This window comes from Lissotriton helveticus, assembly GCF_964261635.1.
Source record: "Lissotriton helveticus chromosome 1_1 unlocalized genomic scaffold, aLisHel1.1 SUPER_1_unloc_65, whole genome shotgun sequence".
NCBI classification, from domain to species: domain Eukaryota; kingdom Metazoa; phylum Chordata; class Amphibia; order Caudata; family Salamandridae; genus Lissotriton; species Lissotriton helveticus.
Window position 1 is genome coordinate 1,087,404 of NW_027611709.1, and position 25,663 is coordinate 1,113,066.

A 25,663-nucleotide genomic window follows, 5' to 3' on the forward strand; every position below is an offset into this window, starting at 1 on the left:
CAGCAGTTTAAAAACGTTGTTAGAGTTTCCAGTTGTTCAAATGGGCGTAAGTTCTAATATGTATATGTTTCCCTCATGTTCATTGCTTGATTTCGCACAAGAGAAAGTGTCACTCATACCCGTTGAAATGTCACTCAGAATTACACTGAATTTCTGAAAGTGTCACACATCGCAATCTGAAACCTTGGCAGCTATGCTCTATCTATCTATCTCATTCTGTACTCCACCACCTGGTCTTCTAAAAGTACAGCCCTGCCACTTTACATGCCTTTTCCAAAGGTGCCAGGATACAGGAATCCTGCAATGATCTATCATCTCCAATGTTGCCTTCAGAGGTTTCTGGGAGAGGGGATCTTTTAAGTGGATGCAATTTGTTTTTATACCTGACCCACTCCACAGTGTCATTTATGAGGCCAAGTTAAATGCAGGGGTGCAGGTTGTCAGCTGGTCGCCATGCCTGCTTCCAGCAGGCAGGTGATAGCTGCTGAGCCCGCCAGTGGTGCCAGTCAGCAGTTATTATGGACTGCATGGCCATACGATGGGGGTTTCATGCCAGTGGTGGATTGGATAGTTGTATAGCCGTGCTGTCCTTATGGTCCTGTCTTTTGCTGTGCTCTGCCTGTTTAGCAGAACACAGCACCACTGTTTGTAGATGGACATTTCCGAGAGTTTTCATTTCTATTACCTACAAACATAGCACCTATATTAGTAGACTGCAAGTACAACCCCCAGAGTTTAGTTGTGCTATTGAATGGTCAAAGATCCTCTGTTCAATGGTACTCATTTTATCGACCCTAGAAGGATGAAAAGCTATGTAAACTCGTGGAATGAAACAAGTGAACATGTGAGTATAGGAGAGCAAACACAGATCCTTGGAGTAGGCACATTAGCTCCTTGGGCCACCAGTGTAATACATAACTGTTACCATACCTCATGTCCCAGTAAGATAACGGTGTTCGGACAGTGTAGTGACACACACAGTCGAGTGTTTTAGTGCTACTGCCTGTCTTCAGAGCAGCCTGTGACCGAAAAGGGGGCTCTCTGTAAGCTCACTGACTCCTAGCAGTCACTGCAAACCATGCTGAGTGCTCGGGTGGCAGCTATAGAAGCTATATCAATATTCCATTGCCACCAGTTGACCCGTGATCCTCCGGTCCTAATGGAGCAGAGCCTTTGAAAGTCAGCAGGATAGTATGATATTGACAGAGCTCTCCCTGCCAGTGCACCTCCCTGAGCCCGCGGCGCCGGTGTATAGGTGCAGCTGACCTGCTGTGGCTGCCATTAATAAATACAATGGATGCTTCATTCGTTCTGAGCTGCCTTTAGTTTCCTGTGTCTGAGAGCTGTGCAGCCGCTGCCTGACTCCCTTCTGCTCTGTTCTCAGTTGCAGGCCTTGGCTGGCAGCGATGGGGTTAACGCTGCTCGAGCAGGAGCAGTGTTCGCCGCTGGATCTTGAAAGCGCATGCGTGTAATCACACGCATGCGCAGTACACGGGCAGTAGAGTGGGGTGCTTCAAAATCCATGCAGCCAAGACATGGGCTTTCCACGCATGCGCATCATTATGCGCATGCGTGGAAACGCGGGGGGGGGGTGTAAAGACAGATGGGGTGGCTCTATCGATAGTACACCGGGCGAATAATGCGCCTGCGCACACAACGTGAAGCGAAACACGCATGCGCAAAGCGTTGAATGTACAGCGCAATATGGCACACCCCCCTCTGACCACTCCCCCTGGATGACGCTCTTCTGACGTCACTGGTAATGGCGGAGCGACCACACGAGACCTGAATGCCGGACTCCGAGTAATCTTCACCCCCGGAGTGCCGTGTGATCTGCGGCAGGTGAGTTGTGGGGGGGGCAGACACTGACACTCGCATTACTTTCACCCTGGGGGCTCTGCTTGTACTTGGTGCAGTTTTCAGCTGCGTGTTCCAGCCGAAGTGTGATGTTTTCATTTCCAGCAGTGGGCCCGGGGTTACCACGGCCCCCCTCCCTCCTCTCATGCCGGCCAGGGTCGTGGTCTCAGTCCACTCCTCGCACTCTCTCTCTTGCCTTCAACCTGCCCGCGTGACCCCTGCTGCTGACCTCTGCTCACAGCTCATGCCCCCGCGCCACATCTGCAGACATGCCAACCCTCCCGATTCAGGCGTGAGACTACCGATTTGAAGGCTAGTCTCCCGCCTCCCGATTCCTGCAAACAAAAACCCGATTACTCTGGGTTTGTTGACAGGGCTTAGTATTGTGTGAAGTGCTAATTTTTCCAGCAATAGTGAAAGTGGCCATGCAGGGGCTCGCGATGGGGTGAAAAAACAACAAAGGGTCATTTACAAGGCAATAGTCTTTTGAAGACCTGTGAAGTAGGGGGGGGGGGCGTGTGTGTGCACAGGATGCTGTTTTCGGCTGGGTGTCACACAGGGGGGTGGGGGTGGGGCGGGGGGTGGGGGGGACAACACTTGCATCACCCTCTCTGCCTGCCATTGCGCTCCATGCTTGTAAAAGGTAAGAAAAAAAACGTACATTTGTGTTTCAAATTGTCCAATCCTGCAGCAACACACTTCCAAAGCCCATACACGCCAGTAACCCAATTTGAAGCCCCATTCTCCCGATTTTTAAAAAAAAATCTCCCTCTTTGCTCTTCTGAAATGTTGGCATGTATGCATCTGTGGATTCTGCCCTCCATGAGTCCTCGAGTCAGAGGCTCCTTCAGTTTGATCAGTCCAGTGAGTTTCCTTCCAGTGAGCGGCATCACGTCCTATTCACGCCCCCCCTCCTTCATGGGTCTGGCATCAGAGCACAAGTGCCGAGTGCACCCGTGGGAAGTAAGTGGATAAAGTATACCAGCTGTGTGCCCGCACGCATGGCAGTGCCACCCCTTCTATCTCCGTCCCACCCCATCATGCAGTACTGGCATTTCAATGTAGGAGGGGCTCTTTCACACTTAGAGTGCCCCCACCGTTTTCAAAAGAGTAAATGTAGAGTGCTTAAATAAATCTCAGCCCCGGGTAATTACTCGGGGTCGCTTGATATTTTGCACACCATGCCACCTCTGTTTGGACTAGCTGTGTGCAACCCAGTCTTGACCCTGCTCCCTGGCAGACCGGTGGAGCTTGGCTCGGGTGGGGCAGTGAGCACAGGACCTATGTCTGGGCATTCGTGTCACACTGAAGTATTCAGACTCGCACAAGGTCATGAAAGAAGAGCTCAAGGAGGGAATTCATTTAGTGTCCACTGGCCAAGCAGTGGGAGAGGGTGGTTTCCCTAATCATTTTGTGTAAAATGAATCAAGACAGAATAGCCTCTCTGCTGTACGCAGGCTACAGGGAAGCCAAAGAGAGTGAATCCCTCCAAATAGATTTTAACTATCGCGTTGATATCCAAACCAGAAAAGACCAACTATTCTACTCCAGCTACAGACTAATCTCACCGACCAACTCCGATGCGAAGGTCGAAGCAAAAGTGCTCGCCAATGAATTCGAGAGAGTGATGCTCGCTCTTATCTACCGTTGTCAAGTGGGCTTTCTCCCTGTAAGACTATCCACAAACCACCTCAAAATGCTGCACCATCTCCAGTTGTAAACTTGGTATGTCTCCAATGAGAAAATGGTACATTCCTTGGATGCTGATCAAGTATTTTGCTATTTCTAAATAGGAACTGAAAAATTTACTTTCTGTACATGAGGCCTTTATTGTAACGGAAGCAAATAAAAAATATCAACACAGAATAAGATTTAATGTGCAAATCCCTCGGGGTGGAAGGAGAGGTCAGTGTATGCAGGTTTATACAGATTGCTAACATAGTGAACATATGGCTGTTTATATCCAATAGATATATTTTCCAGTATCTCCCCCCTTTTCCCAGAGATTGAGTGCATCTAAGATATATTCATATTTGGGAGAACAGTGGCTTGAATCTAGCTGAGAACAATGACTCTCAGGTTGTGTGAAACTATATTGAACTGACTATAAAGGATTGTTTACTGACAATACATCATTTAAATGGAAGGCTGTCAAGCCTACCTATAGGTGAATGTATAGATTTTGTAATATTTGTAACATTGAGGTTTTGGATTAACACCCTGAGCTGATTGAGCCAGTTAGCAGAGCACGTTTTGTATTGCTGACAGTCTGAATATAATGAAACAATTTCTGTGTCCAAATGTTACATTGACAATGACTGGTTTAGAACTGTAAGTACTGGTAAATGATGTTATGTGAACCCCCTGGAGGCCTTTGCATTCTTCTAGATGTGACATAACTACTGGAAAGCATGATGTGTGTGAGACGTTAGGTACTTTATCAGTGCTTACTAAAAGGAGCTTAGGGGATTTAAAAACAGGTCGTCACCCTCTCACTGTAATATCAACAACACAAGACCTGTTCTTATGGTGAGTGTACTATTCCTGATCCACACCAGCCGACAGTATTATTAGGTTGGAGCTGTGGCCATAATCATCTGGCCAGCTTTTTACTAGACCAGGCTCACCCTTTGTGATTATTTTATTTAAAAAGATGCGCTGTATACACTATATCTCCGATCTTGCTCTCCCTCCCCTCCCGGATATCAAGAGTGAGTAGAGAGGAAGAAGGGAAAAGAAAAGGAGTGATGGAGCCTCACAGGAGTAACACCATGGAGGCTCTGCAGGAAGATACTCGCCTGCCGCCTAGCTTCTCATCATCAGCATCCACCACTCCAACCAAAAAGTGCAGTGTGAAAAAAGAGGAAAGAAAGTAAAGGTGCTAGTGGGACAGCGCTTGACCATACACCAAGGATGGTTCCTAGGATGGTGCCTTGCAAGTCTGGACCCAACAGGTGCGGAGAAGAGTGTCACATGTAATGCACTCTAATCCTGTGATTAATAACACCGAGCTAGATCACGCTAGCCATCTCTACTTTATTCTGGGCTGCATGTTTGCTCCCTTAAAAAGCCGACATGTTTTGTTGCCTTTGCTGAAACTTACGGCAACTTCTTCAGGGCTTGGGTCTATCACTCCACCCTGCACCAATTCACTCTTGTGCCATTTTGTAGGCTTCGGAGGGCATACCTACACCTCCCAGCTGATTGTGCCTTCGTCACTTGATTGTGAGTAGTTTCCCTCGAACTGCTCCCGTCAGTCGAGGTCTTGCTCTCAATCGGCATTGTCTCGGCCGAGACAATGCCGATTGAGAGCAATCCGTAACATTGGTGGGTTTGAACTTCAGATTTCCCAACAATCACGTTGGCGTATTTTGTGAATATACATCATACGAGAAGTAGGGCGTGAGGGGGGTCTAGGGCGTGAGGGGGTCTAAGGAGTAATTAAAAAATAATATTTTCAAACTAACCAACATTTTGTAAGAACCTCCGCACAGAGACGTGAGCCAGTGTATGTGGTTTGTCTAGATGTAAGTGAAAATCACAGGTGAAATCCAACAGACACCTCACTCTACCCAATTGAAAGCACTTGGGCCTAACTATTTACTTCAGAATATATTTTTTAGGGGAGGGGTGTAACACCCCAAACATCCTCCCCCCGGAGGTATGCTCCTGGGAGTGGCATGGTGTTTTATAGAGAGTGTGAAACATATTTGTAGAGTAGTGTACAGTGTAGTGACACAGAGAGGAGTACAGTGTTGTACAGTGGAGTGAGAATAGTGTGTGGTACAATGTGCTAAAGTGGAGTGGCATATAGTGTTGCCAAAAGTAGTGCCATAGAATGCATTGAGTGGGCGGCATACAGTGGAGTGGCATCGAGAGGAATAGTGTAGAGTGGAGTTGTGTAGCGTGGAGTGATATTCAATGGAATAGCACACAGTGGAGTGCCATAGAGTAAAGTGGTGTACGCAGGAGCGGCGTAGAGTGGAGCAACATACAGTGGAGTGGCATATAGTGGAATGTCATTGACTGTAATGGCAGTCCGTGGAGTGGGTTAGAGTGGAACAGTATACATGGGGCGGGGGGGTACAGAGGAGTAGCCTTCATGGAGTGCCATAAAGTGGAATAGTCGGGTAATAATCTTTATTTGGATATAAAATAATATCCTTAAAAGGAGCGCCAACAGCAATACATATTGTAAAGGCTAAAAAACAAACATCAAGTAAAAAACAGTGGATAGATACAGGTTTTCCACATTGCATTGTGCAACATCCTATTGTGAACAATCCACATAACATTAAACAGAACTTTAAAAGGTAGGAAAGTTGTGGTACCATTGATTAACAGTGTGGGGCTTATAAAACAATCTAATGTTCGACAAATAGTTACGGGTTTTAAAAAGTGAGATCAGATAAAAATAGCAGCAACAGTTCAATAGCAGCAAATTATGATAAAATACAGAAAGGTAAAAAGGAAAACTGTTTTTAGCAGCTTAAAAGTAATGCAATTTGATTTAGGTTGTTGTCAACAAGAGGGGTACATACATAAAATTGCGTTATGCAAGGCGTATAAAGGTTGTGAGGACTTTCTTTAAAACTGTGTTTTCTGGGTTTAAGGCCGCGATGATTGCCTATCTACAGGACCGGATACCCAGCCTGTTCCACTCTGCTTTCAATTTGCGTCTACGCTGTGACATAAGTGCTAGGCAAAGACAGACCACGTGCTCCAAAGTTTCAGCCGTCCTGCCGCACCCTCTGCACCACAAAACATCTGACGTATGACGTCAGCGTGGCAGATCTTTTAAAAATTGCCAGTCATCAAAACTAATGGCCATAAAGCTAAGTTTTAGATGCAGGGAGTAGGTGCAGGACAGATAGGTTGCGGGAGCTAACCGCCCGTACGAATTCATAATTGCCCATGCGTGTCTGCGTTTGGCAAAGTGGTTTTTATCAATATTGAGGGAGCTCATTCTGACACATTTCTTAATGGTGGTTTTAAATGCTGTTGTACTGGGGTTGAGGGCCCATAGGTCACCCGTGGACAGTTCTTGAATAGAATCCTTAAAAAGGCGACCATACGAGCCCCCTGGATTTTTCTCGGTAATGTCTAACCAAACTAGTGACTAATGAGCCTGTGCCTGCATGTCTGAGTTTGTGGCAAAGATTTAAATGCGTGCCGATGCTGGAAACTTCATAATTTAGTAGGCCCAGTTCTAACCTGATCTGGGCAGTAGAGGCATTTTTGGGCAAGTGGAGGACTTTTTTTGTAGATTTTGGTCACGTGTTGGTTTAGGTTTGTGTTTAAATTACCCCTAAAAATCTCAATGCCGCATGACCGCGGCAGACCGATTTTTGCTCTCATAACCTCTAATAACGGTGATAAGCTTGGGCCAGACACTTTTTTTGAGTGCTTAGAGAGAGTCACCTGTAAGGTCACATCTTTGGCTGATATCTCCTTGCGCTGTTTAACAAAATTACCCCTTGATTCAAAGTTGACCCCTAAGTATTTGTATGTACTTCCTACTGCAATACTCATGTTGTTATACGACCATCCTCCCCCGACTTTACTTTTTTTCCCAAAGGTAACCACTTGGGTTTTCTTTAGGTTAACCTCTAATTGGTTCGCAGTGGTGTAATTGTGTAGTTTAACCAGAAGCATTTGCAAACCTACACGTGTAAGACTGAAAAGAACTAAATCGTCAGCGTAGAGCAGGTTGCTTATGGGAACACCTCCAATCTTAGGTGGGTGACTATTGGTTTCTTCTAAGACTGTCGGCAAGTCTGCTATAAACAGATTAAAGAAAAGTGGGGCCAGCACACAGCCCTGTTTGACACCCCTAGTTGTCATGATTTTCCGAGAGATATGTGTGCCGAACCCCAACTTCATCTGAACCCATGTGCCTGAGTGTAACTGAATGATTGCCTCCAGAAGTTTTCGTGGGATCCCCCATTTCTTTAACTTTTCCCATAAAGCTGCCCTGGGGACCCGGTCGAAGGCGGCTTTAAAGTCAACAAAGCAACAAAAAACAGCCCTAGATGTGAGACAAACGTTGTCAACAATTATGGACAATGTCAATAAATTAGTCATGGTCCCGGATTTGGCAGTGAAGCCTGTTTGGTTCATTGGAATCAGGTTGTTCTCGTCCGCCCATGCTCTCAGCTCCTTCAGAAGAATGCCTGCATAGTGCTTTGCCTCAATATCTAAGAGAGCAATTAGTCTATAATTGTTTGGTGATAAATGGGAACCTGATTTGTAAATGGGATGGATTATCGCTCCACGCCAAGAGTCCGGTATGATTGAGGTTCTGAGGGTGTAGTTAAAAAGGTTGGTTAGATGACCCGACCAAAATGCTATGTTTGATTTGAATAAATTCTGTGGTAGGCCATTGGGACCCGGGGCTCCATCCGATCTTGCTTTTAACAGTACTTTAGTAACCATTTCTTGAGTGGTCTGCAGATCGTCGGGACAGGGGTCCAACCAACCAGTAGACCTACTCTGGCTCTTGCTTGGGCTTGTTTGCATCAAACTGGAAGCGCATGTGTCTGTAGGCACTGTTCCTTCTGGGGACCTAAAGTTATCTGACAGAAAAGCAAACCAACTGGCTTCTTGAATGTTGGCCGACCCAGAGCTGGATTGGCTAAAATTTTGACGATTAATTAAGGCCCAGAATTTTCTTGCATTGCAATTTTTACTCTCCCATATTAGTTTGCACCAGAATTCACTTTGCTGGAGTTGCTTTTCTTTTTGTATTGCCTGCCTAAACGATTTTTGAATGGTTTTATACACGTTAAGGAGCTCGTTGTTTCCTGGAAATTTTATTAGAGACCGTAAGGCGCTGTTTCTGGATTTCTTCAGTGCCCTCGTCTCTCTTGAAGTTGTGCGCTATTGACTGGCAAAGTCCATCTGTGAATACTGTTTAGTTGGGAAGAGGGATATCAGTTGAACGCAAAGCGTCGACCATGCAGCAACTGGAGAGAACCCCGGGTCGGAGCAATCTGAAATGAGAGCCAGGCTTGCCTCCGTAATAAAGGGTCTTATGTCTCCACTCCATCTTAAGCGTTTCAAGTTATCACAGTGCGTTCCTGTGCATGTTATTGGGGAAGAATTATGGAACTCTGGTTTTACATTGAGGATTACGGACTGAGGACGATGGTCGCTTTCGGTTCGCGGCAGAATACTGAAATTGCCCAGGTGTTTCACTAGGGCCGAATTGCAGATGGTATAGTCGAAGTAGGATTGCTTGCGGCCATTCGTCCAGGACCAATTTGGAGGAGTGTCATTCGTAGATCTTCCGTTCATTATCAGAAATCCTGCAGTATGAAGTTGCAGCACACAAAGTTCTCCCAGACCACAGTAGTCTTGGTTTGGTGGTTTGGACTGTGCCTCTGCGTCTGCGAGTGCAAATGGAATTAGCCCTTCGTAATCTTCAGTGTTACCCTGGAAGAGGTTTGTGTTGAAGTCCCCTGTGACTATACAGTCAGCATGAGGTTGATTCACAGCCAGGCCGCGAACGATTTTCATTAAGCGGATTAGATGAATCTTTTTTGTGAGCGTACTGGGGTTGATGTAGATGTTGAGCAGTAAGAGTGGACGTTGTTTACTCCAAGAGTTGATTTTAACGCCCAGTAACCAGTCTTCGTCGAAGTTTAGAGGCATAATCGGACCTTTTAGATTGTTGGAAACATAGATCGACAGGCCCCCTTTAGGGTGGCCGTAGTAACAGTCTCTAATTGCTGGTTTCCAAAATTCAATGAAGCCGGTCACAGGGCTGTTTTGAATAGCCCATGTCTCTTGGAGTGCTATTACAGTGTGCCCAAATATGAAAGAGTGTGTCTCCAAGTTAGTGCTTTTGTTTTGGAGACCACTAATATTCCATGAGCACAGAGTAAATGAAGAATCTCGCTCAGGGATTGAGGAGTTTACAGATGAAAATGCTTGAGGTGTTAGTTGGACCGAGGCCTTACAGCTTGAGTGTAGAGGTGGAGCTTCAGGTGGTCAGGCCATTTTTTTGCGGGATAGGGCTGCCGTGAGCCACCCCCAATCTTGAGGTTTATCCTGATTAAGGTTTGTGTTCAAGGGAATTGAGTTCGCTTCTGTTATACCTAGGGCATTTTTTTAGGATTGAATAAGGCCTAATATTGGTTCCTAATTGAGTACATTCGACTTTTTGCAAAGTATCCGGGTGGTTTAATAGCACTGTGGGATAGCCTGGGGGGTTGTGGGACTACATTTTGATGCCCCATTCCCGGAAGATAGCCTTGTGTTCAAGGAATGCTCGTGCCCAGGTTGCTGATTTGAGTGACACCAGAGTTACCTCAGAGGGTTGTGTACCTCTTGGTGGGAGGAATTCAATAGACTCGATGTCATCCGATGTAAGGGCCTCAAAACCCGGTACTCTATTCGCTAATTTTATTATATTTGACCTATTGAGGGTGTTGTACCGACCCTTTGAGGTGTATTCGGGGGCAAAGAGTATTTTAGCACCCTGTGTGTCGCATTTAACACCCTTACTATTCGGGCTTGCATTGAGGTGGGGGGTTTTATCGATTAAAGAACCTACATCTAGGCCCAGTCGAGGCTGAGAAGTATTTAGTGGGCCTCTGCTCGATGTCTGGGTGTTTTGATAGTGGGATTAATTTATTATTGTGGATTACTTTTGAAAAGCTGGGTCCAATGTTTGGTTTACCCTGCCAAGATGAGCTTGAAGTGAGGGCAGGTTGGGGTCGTGTTATCATGACTGTAGTCGTTGATTGAATTAGATCACTAGGTTTGACCCTTAATGGTTCAGTGAAGGGTTGAAACTCGAATACCGCTGCTTATGCAGATGTGATAATGCAATCATGTCCGCAGCCCGGAGTCTGTTGACAGACACTCTAGGTTGAATCTTCCTTGAGTGGCTTTTTACTAGGAGTTGCTGCCCTGGGTGTTGATTGAGGGGCACTTGGAACTTTTTTATTGATGGCATTTACAAATAACGTTAATAGTTTGGGATGGTCGACTGTTGGGTTTAATCTTAATTTGTTTCTCTGTTTGCGCTGGCGTTTGCGCTCTCTCTTACTAATGTGAGGCAGGGGAACAGGAAGTGTTTCTGGAGTAGGAGTGGCCGCAGTGGCTGGGTTGTCAGCCGTTGCCACATTGGCGCTGGTAGGGTACGAATGCCCGTTTGCTAACTCAATATTTGTGACCAATGGCGTGGTCAGCCCTGCTGGAGTGAAGGAGCCTTTGGAGCAGTGGCGGACTTCTTGGTGGGCAGTCTCAATTGTTAAAGATTCCGACCCCCCGCTCGGCTGTGAGACGGCCACTGAGCCGTGCAAGGAGTTGAATAGTTTGGAGTTCTCAATTGAGGACTTTTGCGTAAGCTGGTGTAAACATCCAGATCGATTGCCTCCCTTCAATTGCTTAACCTCGCTTATGACGGTAGACAAAAGGGCTGGAAGCGAGGACAGCGAGTCGATAATGGGCGAGCAGCAGCAAACCGATTGAACTAGTTTGGAAGATGGTTGTGCTCCTATAATTAGATTATTTAGTTTGTCCAATGTATTATCGATCCCAGCTGTAAACAGTGCTAAAGTGTTCAGCAGGTCTGCAGATCGTCGGGACAGGGGTCCAACCAACCAGTAGACCTACTCTGGCTCTTGCTTGGGCTTGTTTGCATCAAACTGGAAGCGCATGTGTCTGTAGGCACTGTTCCTTCTGGGGACCTAAAGTTATCTGACAGAAAAGCGAACCAACTGGCTTCTTGAATGTTGGCCGACCCAGAGCTGGATTGGCTAAAATTTTGACGATTAATTAAGGCCCAGAATTTTCTTGCATTGCAATTTTTACTCTCCCATATTAGTTTGCACCAGAATTCACTTTGCTGGAGTTGCTTTTCTTTTTGTATTGCCTGCCTAAACGATTTTTGAATGGTTTTATACACGTTAAGGAGCTCGTTGTTTCCTGGAAATTTTATTAGAGACCGTAAGGCGCTGTTTCTGGATTTCTTCAGTGCCCTCGTCTCTCTTGAAGTTGTGCGCTATTGACTGGCAAAGTCCATCTGTGAATACTGTTTAGTTGGGAAGAGGGATATCAGTTGAACGCAAAGCGTCGACCATGCAGCAACTGGAGAGAACCCCGGGTCGGAGCAATCTGAAATGAGAGCCAGGCTTGCCTCCGTAATAAAGGGTCTTATGTCTCCACTCCATCTTAAGCGTTTCAAGTTATCACAGTGCGTTCCTGTGCATGTTATTGGGGAAGAATTATGGAACTCTGGTTTTACATTGAGGATTACGGACTGAGAACGATGGTCGCTTTCGGTTCGCGGCAGAATACTGAAATTGCCCAGGTGTTTCACTAGGGCCGAATTGCAGATGGTATAGTCGAAGTAGGATTGCTTGCGGCCATTCGTCCAGGACCAATTTGGAGGAGTGTCATTCGTAGATCTTCCGTTCATTATCAGAAATCCTGCAGTATGAAGTTGCAGCACACAAAGTTCTCCCAGACCACAGTAGTCTTGGTTTGGTGGTTTGGACTGTGCCTCTGCGTCTGCGAGTGCAAATGGAATTAGCCCTTCGTAATCTTCAGTGTTACCCTGGAAGAGGTTTGTGTTGAAGTCCCCTGTGACTATACAGTCAGCATGAGGTTGATTCACAGCCAGGCCGCGAACGATTTTCATTAAGCGGATTAGATGAATCTTTTTTGTGAGCGTACTGGGGTTGATGTAGATGTTGAGCAGTAAGAGTGGACGTTGTTTACTCCAAGAGTTGATTTTAACGCCCAGTAACCAGTCTTCGTCGAAGTTTAGAGGCATAATCGGACCTTTTAGATTGTTGGAAACATAGATCGACAGGCCCCCTTTAGGGTGGCCGTAGTAACAGTCTCTAATTGCTGGTTTCCAAAATTCAATGAAGCCGGTCACAGGGCTGTTTTGAATAGCCCATGTCTCTTGGAGTGCTATTACAGTGTGCCCAAATATGAAAGAGTGTGTCTCCAAGTTAGTGCTTTTGTTTTGGAGACCACTAATATTCCATGAGCACAGAGTAAATGAAGAATCTCGCTCAGGGATTGAGGAGTTTACAGATGAAAATGCTTGAGGTGTTAGTTGGACCGAGGCCTTACAGCTTGAGTGTAGAGGTGGAGCTTCAGGTGGTCAGGCCATTTTTTTGCGGGATAGGGCTGCCGTGAGCCACCCCCAATCTTGAGGTTTATCCTGATTAAGGTTTGTGTTCAAGGGAATTGAGTTCGCTTCTGTTATACCTAGGGCATTTTTTTAGGATTGAATAAGGCCTAATATTGGTTCCTAATTGAGTACATTCGACTTTTTGCAAAGTATCCGGGTGGTTTAATAGCACTGTGGGATAGCCTGGGGGGTTGTGGGACTACATTTTGATGCCCCATTCCCGGAAGATAGCCTTGTGTTCAAGGAATGCTCGTGCCCAGGTTGCTGATTTGAGTGACACCAGAGTTACCTCAGAGGGTTGTGTACCTCTTGGTGGGAGGAATTCAATAGACTCGATGTCATCCGATGTAAGGGCCTCAAAACCCGGTACTCTATTCGCTAATTTTATTATATTTGACCTATTGAGGGTGTTGTACCGACCCTTTGAGGTGTATTCGGGGGCAAAGAGTATTTTAGCACCCTGTGTGTCGCATTTAACACCCTTACTATTCGGGCTTGCATTGAGGTGGGGGGTTTTATCGATTAAAGAACCTACATCTAGGCCCAGTCGAGGCTGAGAAGTATTTAGTGGGCCTCTGCTCGATGTCTGGGTGTTTTGATAGTGGGATTAATTTATTATTGTGGATTACTTTTGAAAAGCTGGGTCCAATGTTTGGTTTACCCTGCCAAGATGAGCTTGAAGTGAGGGCAGGTTGGGGTCGTGTTATCATGACTGTAGTCGTTGATTGAATTAGATCACTAGGTTTGACCCTTAATGGTTCAGTGAAGGGTTGAAACTCGAATACCGCTGCTTATGCAGATGTGATAATGCAATCATGTCCGCAGCCCGGAGTCTGTTGACAGACACTCTAGGTTGAATCTTCCTTGAGTGGCTTTTTACTAGGAGTTGCTGCCCTGGGTGTTGATTGAGGGGCACTTGGAACTTTTTTATTGATGGCATTTACAAATAACGTTAATAGTTTGGGATGGTCGACTGTTGGGTTTAATCTTAATTTGTTTCTCTGTTTGCGCTGGCGTTTGCGCTCTCTCTTACTAATGTGAGGCAGGGGAACAGGAAGTGTTTCTGGAGTAGGAGTGGCCGCAGTGGCTGGGTTGTCAGCCGTTGCCACATTGGCGCTGGTAGGGTACGAATGCCCGTTTGCTAACTCAATATTTGTGACCAATGGCGTGGTCAGCCCTGCTGGAGTGAAGGAGCCTTTGGAGCAGTGGCGGACTTCTTGGTGGGCAGTCTCAATTGTTAAAGATTCCGACCCCCCGCTCGGCTGTGAGACGGCCACTGAGCCGTGCAAGGAGTTGAATAGTTTGGAGTTCTCAATTGAGGACTTTTGCGTAAGCTGGTGTAAACATCCAGATCGATTGCCTCCCTTCAATTGCTTAACCTCGCTTATGACGGTAGACAAAAGGGCTGGAAGCGAGGACAGCGAGTCGATAATGGGCGAGCAGCAGCAAACCGATTGAACTAGTTTGGAAGATGGTTGTGCTCCTATAATTAGATTATTTAGTTTGTCCAATGTATTATCGATCCCAGCTGTAAACAGTGCTAAAGTGTTCAGCAGGTCAACCTGCATGTCCAACTTGTCCGAGTGATAATTTAGAGCGGTAACTGTCGATTGAAAAGTATGAAGTAATTGGGGCCAAATGCTCGGTTTTGTAGAGACATCTTGCTGTGGCTCTGTTTTTGGTGTTGAATTAGGCGAGTTCTGAGGATTTTAAAAAAAGGACAGGTCCGCTAACAGTTGGTCATTAGAATCAATTTTTTGAGTTTTGGGGAGGTTACTATTGCCACTGATGGTGCGCATGAATGTTGTTGAAGATTTGTGAAGTGTGAGCTTCCCTCTGAGGGGCTTGGGGCGTGAAAAGTGGGGGAACTGAATATGTCAAAATTGGATACAGGAACCTTTTGTGTGTGTATTTGTGGAAAGATTAAGTGAGAATGTAGCGCTGGGGAATGTAGCGCATGTCGTAGATTTGGGGTAAAGGAGCTGAAGACATCTCTGGTTGCTGAAGTTGCTGTGTTTGAAGGCTTTGATTGAAAGCTAAAGTCAGAGGGGGTAATTGACTAGGAGAAGCTTCTTGCTTGTGGAGGTCATGTTGGGGAGAAAACTGACTTGAAAAAGGTTGGTGACTTGGTGATGAGTTTTGAAAGACTCTCCCCAAGTCCTCCGAGATGATGTTCTGGTCAACGGGTGCAGTGCCAAAGATATACACATCCATAACAGGAGCAGGATTATTGATTAGTGTTGACTGTAATTGGAACGGGTGCGTATTTGGGTCTGCGGTTCGCTCAATATCGCAGTGCTTAGTTACCTCTAAGGGTTGAAAGGGAGAAAATCGACTTAGCCCCACCCGGACCTTTTATTTAAATAATCCAGAAGGGTGAAGGATTTTAAGCCATTCGAAGATGGAGCACATAGGGAGACCGTACTTGTGTTATTGGAATATTGCCATCCATTTTGTAGAGATTTGGAGACCTTCAGTGCGGCCTTGGCGACCGATGGACTCATATGGTCAGCAGGGGGGTGCTCCGCAATGATTTCCGAATTTTTAAGTTTCTTCCGTTTTGTTATGGACGGGGGTTTTCTTGTTTTCCCTGATCTCTTCTTATTGTTGGTCGGGCTGTTCAAGCGGCTGTTCAAAGCCAGTAAGGATGTAGACTTGAACGGGAGAAGGCTTCTTCAAGACACTCTCTATATTGCCGGCAACGTTTAGATGTATTTACTTAGTCGAAAAGACCTGAATGTTCGTAGGGCTGCTGGTCTTGCCTTGTCTTGGAGTTATGTTGTCATAAACATGAACATAGCCAACCAAGATGTGTGGCCAGAGTTTAAGCAAGGGCACCCCCCCCGCACACTTAGTCCCTCCCAGCCCCCTGCCTGCAGGCACCTATCCGTTGGACCCAGTTAATTTCTAGCCTGAGGCCCGCACTAAGCGCTCCCCCCCTGATGTAGCCCCACTGTCAGTGGGGTCACACGATGGGGGAGAAGAGCCGTTGCCGCCCAGTTGCGAGCTATGGGGCCAGCAGTGATGGAAACAGGCTAGGGGTGTTGGGGGTGCGGGGGGAGCAGGACCGAAACTGAAGAGGTCTTTGCCAGCAGAGGCCCTAAGCGACTAGACAACAAGGGGAGAAGGTTGCGCGGGGCAGCCAAGGCTTGGGTCAGAGACCGAGGCGCCGTCGCTGAATGGTGCGTTGCAGGCAACCCAGCTGGGTGCCTGCACCTGCACCGGTCAGAGGAAAAAAGACCCAAGGTGGTTCGGGACCGGCTAGGGCGGTTTTACAGGCGGAGCACAAAAGCGTCCAGGGGGAGAAGAGCTTACACCGGGGCTCGCTTTAAACAGAGCGCAAACTTCGAAATGCGCACAGACAAGCAGACGCCACCTCCACTCTCCCCTCACTTAAAGGACTTGCTGGCCCCGTCCTTACCGTCCATGCCTTAAATCACCGCCTCCACTCCATCCTACCTCCTCCGCAGGTCGCAACAGGTCACAACAGGTCACAACGACTAGCGCAGCGGCTCTCAGCAGCCCCGCACCTCGGTCCCGACTCGCGCAGCCGGAGCTTGGCACCTTTGGCCCATTACACGGACACAACCAGTGCCTCCGTGCTGCTCACCACCTGCAGCTCCCTCTGTAAGCCCTACTCCTCCCCTCAGCCGTTACCTCGCCCACCTGTGTCTCGCGCTCACACTCACTCCAAGAGCAATAGTGCATAGTGGAGTGGTGTAGACTGGAGTGGCATACAGTGGAATAGCATACATTTGAGTGACAAACAGTGCACTGCTGTAGAGTGGAGTAGCGTACAGTGGAGTGAGGTACAGTCAAGTGGCTCACACTGTAGTGCATAAATGGGAGTGGTGTACAGTAGAGTAGGAAGAGTGAAATAGCATAGAGAGGAGAAGTTTAGTTGCATACCGATGAATAGCGTAGTATAGATTGGCGTATAGTGGATAAGCATACAGTGGAGTGGCGTACAGTGGAATAGCATAAAGTGGAGAGGAGAGGAGGGGAGGGGAGTGGCGTGGAGTGTGGTAGAGTGGAGTGGCATAGCAGACACTGAAGTTGTATATAGAGGAATTGCTTAAATTGGGGTGGAATAGAGGTGAACAGCGTATATTGGAGTTGTATATAGAGAAGTTGCTTAGAGTGGGTGGCATACAGTGGAATAGGGAATTGCGTACAGCACACTAACATACACTGAAACAGTGTACAGTAGAGTAGTTTACAGTAGAGGGGCATAAAGTGGAGTGGCTTGCACTGGAGGGGTGTACGCTAGAGTGGCATAGTTTGGAATAGCATGCAGTGCAGTGGCATACAGTTCAGTGGCATAGAGTGGAGTGCAGTAAAGTGTAGTAATGCACAGTGGAATATGGTAGAGTGGCGTGGCGCACATTGGACGAGGGTAGAGTAGAGTATCATACAGTTGAATAGAGTGCAACATGCGTAGACTCCGCCCCGAGTGGGGTGAGTAAGCTCGTAATGTTTGCGTGGTTCACGTGGAGCAGAGGGGACTGCTGATACTCCCTGGTGGAAGCCTGTAGAGGTCTGGAAGTTGTCCTCCCCCATCCAACAGAGCCTCACTATGGATTTCTTGTTTGGGCAGTCATCCCCCCCACCCTCCCCATACAAGACCTTGAAAGAAGGAGGCAACAGTATCTGCAGCTTGGCCCTGCTGTACGGAGGCCTTTTGATTCGCTTTTAGCATACTACCTTTTTGCTCCCAGGAAACAGAAGTAGGCGCTCGAGAGAATGGTGCTTGAATACAGTTACATATAAGTTGTATATCTTATAGCTTGCACACCTGAAAAAACTAGACAGAAATCTGGAGTACAATTGTTCATTAGACCACAGAGAGAGACAAAAATGCATTACACAATTTCCAGCATATACTAGAATAACCAAATGTGCGTTGCTGTGCTGCTTAGTGCAATGGGGAGTGTTAGAATTGGGGGTCTCTGGTTGGCGCAAGTATTCACTTGTGACAAGCAGGGAACCTCTCGTCTAAGTCAGGGCGAAGGATGACCCCTTAGAATTACCCTTGTTCACCCTCTAGGTGCGTGGCGTGAGCAGCCAAGGCTATTCTTCAGGCGTTTCTAGGTAAAGCATTTGTAATCACACACACAGTAAATGTATCAATCCCCCCACAAATGGACACCAGGCTGTGCTTATGTAAAAATACGAATACTTTATGTAAAAATATATATCTCTATGCAGGCAAATTACTACAAGACCTTTGATAACGTTTTAGTTTGGCCACAAGCTGTAAAACAATGGCAATTTCTCTTCTTGATGGTAAGCTGCTTCCTTCGAATCTTGTTCACTTAAAATAGTTCTTTTTGTGGCAGTTCAGTTACTCCTTTAACCCAAGGATGGTGCCACAGTTCTTGTTTTGCAATCTTCGGGGCCTCTTGCCCCGTTCCTGGAAGGTACGGCACTCCAAAGCGCCTCTGTGCGCTTCGTAGCGCTCCTCTATGCTCCGCACGGAAGAGAACCCCGGGCCCCACCAATGGTCACGCATCTCGCGTGAGCGGGCGGACTCGGATTCCCGCGGTGGGGGTTGAGCTGAGGAGCAGCAAGGAGACGATGAGAGGAGCCTCAGGAAACCAAGGGCCTTTTCTGGAGGTGGGGGCTCCTGGCTGCAGTGAGGAGCAGGGAGGTGATGAGAGGAACCTCGGGAAACCCAGGGCCTTTTCTGGAGGTGGGGGCTCCTGGCTGCAGTGAGGAGCAGGGAGGTGATGAGAGGAGCCTCGGGCCATGCGCACAGGGAAGGTAATGCGCTTCCGATTGACAATGCGCTTCAGATTGACAATGCTTCAGCTCAAAGTCGCTTTAGCTCAGGTTAAAATAGCGAGTGCACACTTCACTGTAGACGGGGAAAAAAGAACATTGCGGGCCCGAGCCCTCTGCGTATACCCCACCTGGGTGCTAGGCATGATTCTCGAGTGTGTTCTTTCACAACCACCCAATCACCGGGGTTCAGGTCATGCGCTGGATTCAGCTATCTGGCAACTGCGTCTTCTCCAACCTGGTGAGAGAGAGAACGCACTTGGTCAGCCAGTTCTTTGCAATATTCCAGTACTAAGTCATCAGTTATGGTCAACAACTTATTTCCTGGAACACAGGCCTGCCTCATGGCTCTCCCCATCAGGATCTCATGGGGGCTCAATCCCGTATTCTTGTCTGGGATGCTTCGGAGTCCATTGAGAACCAGGGGCAGGGCATCGGGCCATTTCAGATCAGTGGACCTACACACTTTCCCAAGCCTGCATTTAATGGTGCCATTCAGTTGTTCTACCACTCCAGAAGCCTCTGGGCGGTATGCACAGTGCAGTTTTTGCTCGACATTGAAAGCTTCACAGATGATTTGAATGATTTTGTTATTAAAATGTTTCCCTCTGTCTGACTCAATCGTTACTGGGAAACCGAACCTAGGGATGATTTCTGTCAATAACAGTTTTGCTACAGTGATGCTGTCATTCCTACGTGTAGGGAAAACCTCTACCCATTTGGAAAACAGGCACACGATGACCAATACATATTTCAACCCTCTGCAGACTGGGAGCTGAATGAAATCAATCTGCAATCTGAAAAAGCGACTACAAGCTTTCCCTATTCTTCCTAGGGCAACTATCGTTTTCTTCCGGGATTCATTTACTGGCAAATCAAACATCTTTGACAGAGGCTCTCTGCTATGGCTCTGAACTGTGGGTTGAACCAAACCTGTCTAAATAAACTTATCATGGCATCTCGTCCCACATGAGTATCCCCATGATACATTTTGGCCATTTGGGACAACTTGGAATCAGGCATAATTGGTCTTCCATCCACATACACCCATACATCATCATTTCCCCTCTGGTGACATCCGGTCCTTTCCCAACCTGCCCTTTTTACTTCATCGGCTTCATCCTGTAGTTGCCGTACTTCCTCCCAGGTACCTACGCCTGCAAGTAGCATGATCTGGCAATTGCTTCCGTAATCTCCACCATCTGTATTTATGGCAATTTTATAGTGTGCACAATGCTGTGCCACTTGATCAGCATATCTGTTCCCAGCAGTCACCTTGTCATTTCCTGACCTGTGAGCAGTGCATTTTACCACTGCCACTCGTTTCGGGAACTGTATTGCTTCTAGCAAGTCTTTTACAAATTTTCCATTTTTGATAGGGGTTCCTGAAGAAGTCACGAAATCTCTTTGCATCCAGAGCTAGCCAAAATCATGCACAACCCATAGCCGTAACGGCTGTCAGTGTAAATTGTAAATACTTCATTTTTGGCAAGCCTGCAGGCTTTTGTAAGAGCCACCAATTCAGCTATTTGTGCAGATATTACGCCTGGTAAATAGGATGCTACGACTATCCCTTCCAATGTACAAATTGCATATGCAGCGAGGGTCCCTCCCGCTGCATCGCACTTGCATGACCCGTCAACAAATAGCTCATTGGGTGAGTCTTCAAGAGGCTCGTCTCGAATATCAGTACGCGGTTTGGTGCACAACTCTGTATAGTCGATACAGTCATGCTCGATCTCACTGTCCTCCTTTACTTCTTCTCCCTTAACATCTGGAAATAATGTCGCAGGATTGAGGATGGTGCACCTCACAATAGTCACGCTCTCAGCACCCAAGATCACTCGCTCATATTTAGTTAACCGGCTGGGTGTCAAATGCTGAGTTTTGGTACGAGTCAACACAATTTCCACAGCATGGGGAACATGTACTTTCACAGGGTGTCCCATAACAATGCCTTTACTTTGCTCAGTACTTATGTAGGTGGCTGCTACCGCTTTCAGACATCCTGGCAAGGCAGCCAACACTGGATCTAAGGTGGCAGAAAAGTAAGCCACTGGCCTCCACAAGAGCCCGTGCCTTTGGGCTAACACCGAGAGTGCACACCCATTTCTTTCACAGAAAAACAACACAAAATTCTTTGCATAATCCGGCAACCCTAGTGCAGGGGCCTCGCAAAGGCTCTGCCGCAGGGCCACAAATGCGTCTTTGCTTTCTTCGTCCCACTCTACAGGGTCTTTTTCTCGCTTCTTGGTCAATTGAATCGGAGGTTTTGCTAACATAGAAAGCCCTAAAATCCACTGCCTACAATAACCCACGACACCCAGGAACATTCTTACCTCTTTCTGGGTTCTCGGGAGTTTCATTCCTTTGATGATTTTTACTCTATCCACTGTGACCTGCCTTTTTCCTGGTCGAATTAAATGACCTATGTACTTCACCTCATCCAAACAGAACTGCAATTTTTCTGGAGATACTTTATGTCCTTTATCTGCTAGGAGATTTAAGAGTGCAATTGAATCAACCACACAGTCATCTCGGTTCAACAATGCTAACAATAGGTCATCGATGTATTGCACCAACACTGAGCGTCGGGGCAACATCAATGACTCAAGACATTTCTTAAGGATCTGACTGAATATATATAAGGACTTTCCGTGTAGCCTTGTGGAATCCGATTCCACATAAACACACGATCCTCGAACTTAAATGAAAACAATTATTTGCTGTCAGGGTGCAATGGTATGGAAAAGAAACCAATCTATTACTGTGAACCATTTGGCTCGTGATGGTATCTGATAAAGAATAACTGCTGGATTTGGAACTACTGGACAACAAGGAACCACAATTTTATTAATTTTTCGCAAATCCTGTACAATTCTATATTTCCCATTTGGCTTTTTAATTACCATGATCGGTGAATTACATGGGCTGCCCATCACTTCAGCTTATATACCTTGTTCAAGCATTCTCTCAATTTCTTCCATCACTCCTGCCTTTACCTCCGGACTCATTTTGTACTGGCATGTATTGGGAAATACCGCTCCTTCCTTTACAGTTACCTGTATTGGGTCAACATCTGCTATCAATCCTACTTCTTTCCCTGTAAAATCCCATACTTTAGGATTTACTGCAGTCTGTATTTCCTTAGGCAAATCACTTTGGGACATTAACGTGAACGCTCGAGCGTCTTGTTCAGGGATCATGAATTTGTATACTCCATCTTTGTCAGGTGTCTGTATTGCAACCCGATCCGGTGTGCAAAAAATGGTACAATTCATTTTACACAAAAGATCCCTACCTTGCAAATTAACGGGGCTGGAATCACAAACTACACATTTATGCATCTGCTTAAACTTCCCTATTCTCACTTCCATTGGATCTGTGAGCGGTTTCTCAATGTATTGTTGGCTACGCCTTCTACCTGGATAGTTTCACCCGAGAGGGAAAGATTTGGGATATCTGCCGATCTCACAGTGGACCTACTTGCGCCAGTATCCAAGAGGAAGGTGATATCATTCCCCTCCACTAGACCCTAAATAAAAGGACCTGACTGATCCACTGCTAAGGAGGCACCCAGCCCTCACCCCCTTTCTTTCCCTCTCAGGCCCTGTCAATCATCGAGGTCTGAGAGGAAAGTATCCTGCAAAAGATATTGAGTCGTTAAATAATTCGTCTTACCCCCTTCTCCTTGGCGTCCGTTGTCTGCACTATGTCTGGACTGGGATGAGTGATTTTGCATAGGAGCAACTGGTAACTGATTCTGTGGTCCCCCTCCCTGCTGATTGGGGTTCCTTAACTCCTCATTCTCCGCCTGTAAATTAGAGTTCGGACCTTTATTAGTTTGCACATTCTTACACTCGTTTTGCCAATGCCCCAATTTTCCACACCCATGACACGGGAACTTCTTCTTTGCTTCCTCTATATTCATTTTTCCCTTAAACTTTCCTTCTCTGCCTTCCCCTGTGGTCTGCCCTTTCCCTGTTCTTTCCTCCTATTGCTTGAGCAACAGTTGCTCTTGCTGTTCCACCAGTTTCACCTGTGCCCACATAATCTTTTTTCTCTAACTGTTTTCTCTTATTGAGTATATCATCTATGGGTTTTATTTGCCAACACAACATATGCTGTTTGATCATATCTCCGATTTCAGGTTTCAATCCTGTCACAAATCAATACACAAACTGTCCCATGTCTTTGCTAGTGAAATTATCTATTCCACTATACTGTTTGAATACTTGCAGTAATCGTTCATAATATGCATTTAGAGATTCATTTTTCTCTTGTGTAGTACGGTTAATTCTTACCCAATCAGTTTCTTTAGGGGGGTTTTCCCCATCAAATAGGTAACTACCTGATCATATTTTCTCATCACGTTCGGCGATGGGGCTCCTGTTTTGGGGTCTCTGGGATACTCTTCATTTGGCCAATCTACAGTGATTTTACATTCTGTCCACAATTCTGGTGGCACTACTATTTCAAACAGTCCATCTAAGTCTTTTAATTATACCTTTGACACTTTTACAAATCGGTCTACCTGCCGGTACCATTCAACAGGATTATCTCTAAGTTTGGTGAAGTCCTTCGTAAAGGATAGTATATCCTGTCTTGTCCATGGAACATGCACATACCCTCCTCCGGGTACTTCTCTCATTTGAAAAACCCCTTCTACTTTGTCTTTTTCTTGTAACGCATATCTGGAAGCAGTCTTGCTTCCCTGGGCTTCATCCCTTTTCTTTGTCCACCTGTTCCTCTATTTTTCCAAGTCACCCCATTTCTGAAGAGTCGTCAACAATTCTTTAATCTGTAATTTCCTTCCTGATACATTCATGTGTTCCAGATCCTTTTCACTAAATTCTGCTCTGTAGGGTCGTTGCAACGCTTTAGACCTCCCAATGTCAATGTCTAATGACAATGTCAAATCACTTATTTTTCATGATATATTTTAACATTTTGAGTGATGCTTTTACACATAAACAACAATTCAGCATCACTATAGGTGTTTAATCGGTCTAACCCCACATTTCCTGCTATCAATTCCTCTAATTCTACTCTTAATTTATATAAGTCTAGGACTTCCGGTAACTGATTTGGTCTTTCTCTTTCTCAAGACCATCTCTCTATTTCTTCAGGAGTAAAGATTGATCCACTCTGAGTGCTCGAGCCAGGATCTAGCCTTACCTCTTTTCGAGCTCGAGGAATGGTTCTTCTCGGGTATCATCTAATTTACCTCCTATGGGCAAATCCATTAAGGATATTATTGATTCACATTCACTCATTTGATCATCATTGACTATTGTTTCCTGTCGTATTTCAGGTACAGACGTGTTTGTTAAACTTTGTACTACAGGATTCAAAGTGGTAGGTGTGCTTAATGCTACAGGATTCGGACCAACGGATTGGTTCCCGTATAGTGGTACCACTGTCCCAATAGTCACTGGAATCGTTAAAGCTTCCGGATGAGCACCTAATTGAGTTATTTTCTGGATTAATCCTTCCCTGTTTTTACTAATGGCAGCTCTTTCCTTATCATGCAATCCTCTTTCTTCTGTTGGTTTATGCACTACTTGCGGAACTAGCGTTATAGGTAAGCTTGGTGTGGGGGCACTTGGAGAGGGATGCCACTCCTGGTAAGGAGGCGGTCTTTTCATCAATATATCATCTAAATAGTCATCCTCATATGCCATACTACTCATAGGATTCAAACGATTTTTCTTTTCAGTACATTTTCCGCCAGTAAACTCCTCCCCTTCTCTCATGGGGAACATTCCTTCGATCATGGTTGCTCCTATCCAATACTTCATTAGTTTCTCGGTTATCCTTAGGTAACCTTGGATAAAGTTCCTTCAGACCCTTCGAGCCCTTCTTATTTATTTGATCGAGAGCCTCTAGTTCCCATTCTTCTAACGTCTCATATTGCGTCATCCTAGGTCGGGGGCACAAGCTCATTCATTCTCCTTCTCAAATTATGTAATTCTTCTCCATTAAAGGAACCATTTTCCGGGAATGCTAATACTCCATCATCTTTCGTATACTCTGCCCAATTTTCTACCCATATACAAGCATGGTAACCCCTCTCAAATGCCATGTGAGAGACGGGTGTTCCAGGGGGAGCGATAAGAATGCCCTCCCTCGTTCTTATCGTTTGTCGGGTTTGAACAAGTTTTTCAATTTTCCCATAAGTGTCAATTTCTTGTTCGGGCTGTACATATTTGCTACTCTTTCGCTTAAAAATCGTCTTCCTGCATATCCTAAAGTTTGTCCACTAGGATGCAAAACCTTCCTTGGAGTGTAGTAGAACGGCATATGGGTTTGGTCTATATTTGTGTAACACTCCTTAAAACACAATGCTTAATACAATCCCTGCGGTGAACCACCCGGGATTTTTCCTTTATTTATTTGCCAACCCATACTGTTGCTGCGTTTGAGCTACGTCAGTTCTACTTCCCACGGTTTTGACCCTTCCTTCACAATTTCCCTTACACGCCCGCTGGTTACTCCAATCCCAGCGTGGTCTGTCGTGATGTCAGCACTTTCCCACGACTGATTCTTTCCCTCGCGTTTCTTGCGCTTTTATTCAGAACAACATAAAAACATTTGCTACTATGTTTGATCTTCTAAACTAAAATCCGCACATACTTACGAATAAAATCTTCTTCTATATTTCTCTCCACATACTACAAATAAAACAAATTCCGTCTTATCCTTCACGTACTGCGAGCAGAACCTACTTTCCAGTTTGCCCTTCACTTAAGTATCGGCACTCCTACTATTCTCCTGATGCTACCCTTACTAGGTAATATAGGACCAAGATTTCGCTAGCGAGCCCTTTACTGTCATACACTCTTGATTCCCTAACTTTGTGCCTCGAGT

General features: G+C 46.0%; 1 pseudogene across 1 annotated transcript in view; it reads left to right on the plus strand.

Annotated features, from left to right (window-relative positions):
- The first annotated feature begins 1,752 nt into the window (after window positions 1–1,752).
- The window catches only part of LOC144806350 (uncharacterized), a 31,769-nt pseudogene continuing 7,858 nt past the window's right edge, over window positions 1,753–25,663 (plus strand). The window contains exon 1 of the transcript XR_013605773.1: window positions 1,753–1,842. The product of XR_013605773.1 is annotated as an uncharacterized LOC144806350 (transcript). The remainder of the gene's footprint in view (window positions 1,843–25,663) is intronic.